The sequence below is a fragment of the Rhipicephalus microplus genome, chromosome 8 (genome assembly GCF_043290135.1).
Source record: "Rhipicephalus microplus isolate Deutch F79 chromosome 8, USDA_Rmic, whole genome shotgun sequence".
Taxonomy (NCBI): domain Eukaryota; kingdom Metazoa; phylum Arthropoda; class Arachnida; order Ixodida; family Ixodidae; genus Rhipicephalus; species Rhipicephalus microplus.
Window position 1 is genome coordinate 12,081,778 of NC_134707.1, and position 7,821 is coordinate 12,089,598.

The following is a 7,821-nucleotide window of genomic DNA, read 5'->3' on the forward strand; positions in this document are numbered from 1 at the left end:
GCTTCCTACCTTCTACTGTCTCCTCCACCGTCGCAACACGCGAAGTTCGAGGAAGTCACGTGCGACACGTCAGCGATTTCTCACCCATTTCCTCGATAACCCTCGCCCTCGTTTCCACCACCCGACTCACGCGCCGGCTCCGCAACGTATACGAGAAGTGACACGCGCAATCGAGGAAGTGGTTTCCACGAGACTCGCTTTGTTTTCGCCCTTCGAACGAAACCGCTTCACCACCCAACCGCTCGGGCCCACCATTCTGCCTGCAGGGAGGCACGTTCGCTTCTTTGGATTCACGGCGGCGTTCTCCGTGCAAGGAATTCCATTCCTCCTGGTCTGCGTACGGCGGCACCGGAGGACCGACGATTCGCCGGCTTGCATACAAAGTAGGACGCGGCCCAACATTGCACGTGGTTTCATTAGGCCGAATGAGAAAGGGTCGGTGGCGTGGGTCTGTGGAGACCACGTATTGATAAAAACGGAGAGAGAAAACTAATCCTGACGACAGATGAACTACGAGGGCTGCTCTTTGACGCTGCAAAGGCGTGGATTAACTGTGTATACCCCATTTACTTAAACCTTAACCCCCCCTCCCCCTTCATCACACCCCGTCATGCACTGATCGATGCAAGCACTAGTATTTCGTGTAAAGGAGTTGTTGGGTTAAGGCTTGCGCAAGAACAGACTACGCAGCCCTTCGTCCTCTGATATGCGATGATGATTCAACGTAGTCGCTCGTCTTTCACGGTGGCCGCCACCGACGTTTCGCAGTGGGGCTCCTTACCGTGAACACGTGTGAAGTTGAAATACCTACGTGAGCCCTGTCGACCCTTCAGGCGTTTCAACGTGGCCGATGCGCAGGGGGTGCTCCAATAAACTCGACCCCTTTTTTGCGCGTTGCGTAATGCGTGAGGTCAATCGTTGCGACTTTCTGTTGGGAATCCTTGCACATTCGGTACCGAGGAGCAAAGTTTGAGATTTCGCTAGTTGGCAATGCATCTTCAACAATCAGCACAGAAGCGGAGAAGGAACAAGAAATGAAAGAGAAAAAGTGCTTGTCTCTGTGTCTTTTCTTGTCCATCGTCCGTTCCTGCGCTGGTTGTGAAAGTTGGTTCAAAGGCCTCGCATTGTGTATGTAACTGGCACTTATGATCTTCTATTTGAAAACAAAAAAGAGATGAATATTATTGGAAAGTGGTTTTCCTTGATCTTTATAGTTCTTCCATGTTTCTTCCCTAAAGGACATACAAGGTGGTCACATTGAAAAAAAAATCCTACAATATGTGCTAAGCAGGATGGTTCGAGCTTCTTGTGAGATTGAGTTTGCTATGATCTTACAGTACGGCGACCATGACGAGAAAACAGTGCGGAGTGCGCGAAAGATGCGTCGAAAAAACAAAAGGCTACAAAGAACACGCATCCCGTCACAAACACTCTCGCAACGTTCGCGGCGATTTTCAAATAAACAGTGTGCCTGAACTCATGCCCTCCAGCACTCGGCGAACGTTTCAACACTGCAGCAGCCCCATGTTGTGTGGTCGTTGCACAGTCTCTTCACCAACCAAACGTCGCGTGATCTTCCCGCAGGTGTGATCGTGGGTGGTTATCATCTTTTGGGAAAGCTCTTTCGTTCCCACTGGAGCATGTCCAATTCCACTTTAGGTGGCAACGAGGGCACACACGCAACACTTTTGTGCACCTCATTACACTTCGTTAAAATATATGCCTATTAGGGGCAAAGCTCCGTAGGCTGGAGGCTTGCCCGTTGGCGGCGCTGGCGTGCGCCGTAGCCGTGATGACGCTGATGACACTGATGACGAGGAAGATAACGGACAACGACCAACTTGTGCAGTATGTGACGTCTCGGTACGCTTTACGACGCCTTTAGTCTGACTATAAAAAACCGACAACCACCAGAGGAGCGTGTACAGGCCTTGCCCTTGCCAACTTCAAGCTAGACCCGATACCACAAAGCAGTAACAGCAAACCCGAAACGAAAAGTACAACTGAACACAATGGGCCAATTATTACGAATAAGCATTCTATGTAACTGTACACTACTTTGTCACTCATTTACATGCATGAGTGGGCAGTGTCAAGGGTGATTTACGGTAATATTAAACGATCTCTCTGCTTCGCTATTCATCATTATTCACTTAATGGATATGCCGTGCTTTATTAGGTTACATCGAATATTACAAAGTTACAAGGCAATTCATAACCTAATCACGCCGATCGCTATAGGCTGCTTGTTTCAATAGTTTGAGATGTTAACTCGCTGATGCGCCTAAAAACGTCAGGACACACATCAATATCATAGCGTGGTCTGCCAATTTATCGCAGAGCTCGTTGGTCAAGTTAATCACTTATAACTAGTGTATACATCAAGTTTATTTCCAGTTTAGGGAAAGAGCTGTTTATATTGATCAATAAGCAGAATTTTATTCTGGAGGGGGGCTACCAAAGAAGTTGTTTTAAAAATGTCATTCCCATCAGGCCGACTCAAGGAGGTTTAAAGGAAAGTTGCTGAAGTGAAAGCTTCCGCAATGCCTTGCCGGCAGAAGAGAAGCCAGTTTCTTGCCACTGCCAAGATGTGGGAAGCATGCTCTTTTCTGGTAGTGTTCACTTAGAAATAAAGTCACTTTGATATGTTAGTGTAAATGCTACGTTAGTTCTATAATAAAAGATAGTTGTTCACGACAAAATAACGCACAGAAACGAGCATGGGTGACTGAATCTCCAAAGAACTTTGCCACCAATTAGGGGCTTTAAAAAAATTAGGAACACTAAGACGCACTTGGAGCAGCATGTGACCCAAAAACGTTTCCACATTCAACTCGTTGGGCTAGCGAGGGGAACGCTCCGCTTTCAGTGGCTCAACGCTGGTAGTTTATGATGCCCCTAGTAAGATGGCCGCCGTAGCCGCCATGTTTCCTTGACATGGCTTCACTCCTGGACAACAATCTTCTCTCCAGAATTTTTTTAGACCTCCTTGGGCTCACTACGCCCACTGCAGTGCAAAGGCCTGTCTTATATTCTGCCAATCGACCCAGGTATGTGCCTTCTGCTGCACGTCATACCTTAGGGAGCAGCAGCTGCAAGAGCGCCGACCATGGTAGAAGAGGACGATGACAGCAGGTGCGCTCGTGGCCCGTGGCAGCCGCTGGCGACGGAAAGTTGCGGCCAGGCATCGGCGGAATAATGTAGCTGCTAATCTTCACCGAGGGGTTCCGAGCTTGCGCCCTCCCCTGAAACCCTACAACCAGCAAAACTTCTTGGCCTGATCTACTCATCTAATTCAAGGTCTACCTCTCGTGCGTTTGCGTCTCTTGGAACCCATGCAGTCGGTTGCACTTATTAGGGAGTTTGAGAATCGGGGCTCCAAAGAGCTTGGGGACCCAAGAAGTTTGCGACGCGCAAGAGTGCGTGCGTAGAACCCAAGCTAATCTTGGACTCATGCGTTCGTGTAGAAGTATCATGGGCCACCAAGCCGTCTTGGGTCGCCAGCGAGACGAAGCAGACTCAGCGCGAGCCACTGTGTCGTATGGCCCGCTTCTCAAATAATTTTAGATGCGGAGCATCTTATACTCGCGCCTTGTAGTGCGCCGTCCGCGCCGTCCGCACCGCTTCTCGAACATTCGACAGCTGACGCGCGCGCATGCGCCGTCGCGCCGTCGCCCACTCTTCCACCATCTGTGCATCCCTTCCTCCTCTACACACCGCGCGTGCTTCACTCCTCCACCATCTGTGCACCCTTCCTCCTCTACACACTGCGTTCGACATCTACAATTCTCCTGATTCTCCAGTGGACGCGCATGTGGCGTCGCGCTTCGAGAACATTCAACAGCTGACAGTGCATGCGCCGTCGAGCTGTATATATACTCAAGGTCGGCGCTCGCTCGCTCAGTTGCCGCTCATCGGTTGGTTTGTACGGCGCGTCGACGTCCAAGGTCGCGGTGAAATGAATTCCAACGAATCCACAAACACGATGATCGACGTCCCTTCGACCAGCGCCGCCCTTTCGCATACGTGTGTACGTGTTCACTCATTTAACACCCCCTCCTACAACCACGTTAACCAATTTAGCCATCGACCCAAGTAAGTCGCAATTTAACACTCCATTTCACAACCACGTTAACCAATTTAGCCATCGACCCAAGTAAGTCGCACTTTAACACCCCGTTAACCAATTATATGCTCCGCATCCTCCTCAGTGTTCCCCCGAGGGAAGCTGCGGGCAATTTTTTAATTTGGCCTCGGGTGGCACCCCGTGCGTTTGACCCAACGCAGCCTGCGTTTGACCCAGTTCCCAAACTGGTCTTATCCTCCGAACGCAAGAGCAACCCACGCAACGCCGCTTGGGGACCCAGTGTCTTGGGCCCCCAATTTTCAAACTCTCTATTGACTAGTAGTTATTCTGCCGGCGCGCAACCTGTTCGGGCTATGCAGAAAGTGATACGCAAGTAGCCGATTAGCTAACACTGAGAGAGAAAGTAAAGAAATTCCGAGTTCCTCACCGACGTTAGCGTTGATGCAATGATTGATAACCTGACTGCTATCATTGAGGAGTATGTAAGGGAAGTCGGGGGTACAGTCATTAGACAGGACACTGGCAAGCTTTCGCAAGAGACGAAATACCTAATCGACTAGAGACGTCAACCCATGAAACTGTGTAGTAAGTTCTGACTCGTAGCTGCTTTCTCCAATCTGCCCTATTTCTGACCGTAAAAGCTGACCAGCCTTGCCGATTTCACGGTAGGTCAGATGCCAATCTTCAAGCCACCTGACCACCGCAAATGAGTTATGCGGAATTCCGCAAGATGGTGGAGGGATTAAAGAGGGTCAAAAAGACAACCAGCCGTTTGTGGTGGATTTCTCAGAAAGATGAGGTTCTTAGTTGCAGAACGAGCGCACCGGGAACGGCGTTGGTGCCGGGTGCGAACCCCGGACTAGGACGAATTTTCGGGTAGCTACGAAGTTTTAAACTTCTGACAAATCTTTACGAGTTTTCTTGCGGCTTCGTGCAACAATTGAGACATGCTGTCTTCTTTCCCCTTCATTAACTCACAATTGAAAGAAGACATTAGCTTCATCAAACTATTCAGTTTGTTAGCACGCAAATATGAGCAATTGGAGATATTAAGTATGTAGGTCCAAAATTATTTGGCAGTTACTTCGGTAGATCATGGCAGAAGAGATCAATAGGTTCTAAAGATAGCATTACAGCCATCTGTAACATAGCAAAGTGAAATTACTTATCTGTGGCCAGCAAAAATTTGTAAATTCAAACAACAAGAATCAGCTAATCTATGGTTACTATTCTGAGACTCAATTGCGGCTCTAGAAAGTCTTTCACTAACACTTCTTCGCGCATCTCATTGAAAACTTGTGTCGGTGATGCGAGAAACGCCACACTGTGCAATCGAACATGGTCAACACGTCGTGTTCCAGTAGTTGTCAGGTCATTACGGCATCTCCGGCGACGATCTCACCGATGAATCTGCCAGAAGAGTGCACGCAGAAACAATCTTTGTTCGAATACCTCAATCAAGGACCGACGCGTTTCGACACTCAAGTTAGCTTGTTCACAGCATGGCAGTGAAGAAGTGGTCGACTTCGTAGTTCACACACCATCGTTTGTAAACCGATAGACCTCTACAGCTGCGGTTGACACCTGGTCTTTTCCGAAAGGAAGACGCCATGATATGCCGTCTAGGTCTGCGTGTAGCATTTAACAATGCTTACTCAATCAAGATACAGATGGGTTGAGTACAGTGACTGTGCCACTAATGAAAATACTGAGCAACCCTTGCGTTAGTGCACGACTAACGCAAAGGAGAGGTTTCACCTCCATGCTACTCTAAATTACCTGGATGGAGGTAGTTTCACTGTCCAAAAGATAATCATTACGTGAGCGACCATCACAGATATGGAAGGCAACGAAAGCACCTTCGTGTTTTTTACCAATAATCATTAACCGTTTCTAATACCATTCACTACTATTAGAAACGGTGAATAATCATTCACCGTTTCTAATACCAAGTAGCGAACTGTTACATCGGCTGCAACAATGACGTTTTTCTCTTAATCGATTACTCACCTGGAGCTCCCTTCTTCTCCAACGCAGGGTAGTCTACTGGGCTCCGAGCTAGTTAGCCTCCCTGCTTTTTTATTCTTATTTTCCCTGTTTCTCAGTCATTGATTGATTTGTGGGGTTTAACGTCCCAAAACCACCATATGAATATGAGAGACGCCATAGTGGAGGGCTCCGGAAATTTCGACCACCTGGGGTTCTTTAACGTGCACCCAAATCTGAGCACACGGGCCTACAACAGTCCGCCTCCATCGTAAATGCAGCCACCGCCACCGAGATTCAATCCCGCGACCTGCGGGTCAGCAGCCGAGTACCTTAGCCACTAGACCACCGCGGCGGGGTGTTTCTCTGTTAAAGTTTAAAAAAATTAGGCTAGCAATAAAGTTAGTTTATAGCTGGTACGGAGCCCATATATTCAAAGATTACACGTGAAATAATTGAATTTGAGAGTCATACACATTACTTCAATTTGTGTGTAGTATTTTTCTCGGAAAACGTCCAGCTCATATATTGTGTATCTTCCTTGGTGTTTTCGTGATGTTCGGGCTTATTCACTGAACATTTTTGCGAGTTAAAACCACGCAACTATTCGTGCAGGCAAAATGCATGCCCACTGGTTGACTGTATGTTATTAATAAAAGCAAAATAAGTGGGTTTTCAGTTTTTTGTTCATTGTAGCTGTGAAGATGCCAGCTTCATGTATGCAATGTAAAAGACTTCGAAAGGATTTCAACCATTCAGAATGTTTAAAATTTGAATTCGAATGACGGATCGAATGCCGTGGATGGCCATGGCATGATGTAGATGCCACTGTACCCCTTGAGCTCATCTGTAGACTTGAACTGTTGAGTAAACCCTGGTATAACGTATTCCTAACATAAATAAATTAGAAGCCGAATTCACTGATTTCGTTAGTGAGTGAATTTCACGATTGGCTCGCCACATTTACGAACATGTAGGCCGAAAGCCTTGGGATTGGCTGAAATTACATTTTACATTGCACTTCAGTGTTAGATTATTTGCACATACGGATGTATTTATTCTTCTGCTGCACGTTCTAAAGGACCTAGTAAAGTTCATTCAGCCATCCGCCAATATGCACTAAATGGGGCCAGTAATATAGCCACGACATCGATTACTCGCTCTGCTTTGCAGCCCTCCAATCTACTACAGCACGGAAATTCTAAGTCTTATAAATAACTGGTACCAAGTTGATTCAGGCTACGACTGGAAGCCTTGTCCAACGACGTCTGCCTGCTTTATCAATGACAATGACCACGTTTATGTTTATGCGCAATCGTACGATGCTGGGTATATGGCTATCTCAAAACGAGATTTACACTGAAGCTGTCCATGCCATAACGGTCTTTCCTGGACGGTGACGTTCTAAAGCCAACAGTCATATGTAGCGTGAGCTCAGAAGGAATATACGGCAATCAACGCGACATGCAATTCGATTTTTCATAATCAATAATCTTCTGTCAGCGCTTCTGTCAGCGCACGGATTACCACTGAGATCACCACGTGGAAGGCTGTGAAGTCATGTTTTCCTCGATAGGTTGCAACGCCCGTTTCCGGAGTGGCGTACCAAGCCGGCGGACAAGCACACGTACTTGCAGAAGGAAGCGAGACGTTAGACAAGCGCTGCTGCTTGCCCAACTCGAAAGGGTCCGCGTTCTTGTGCGTCGATGAGATCACACGCGTTGCAGAACTGGAAGGACCACAGGTGG

At 47.7% G+C, this 7,821-nt stretch overlaps 1 protein-coding gene across 1 annotated transcript in view; it reads right to left on the bottom strand.

Annotated features, from left to right (window-relative positions):
* The window catches only part of LOC142769297 (uncharacterized), a 215,092-nt gene that overhangs the window by 176,329 nt on the left and 30,942 nt on the right, over nt 1–7,821 (bottom strand). The window lies entirely within an intron of this gene.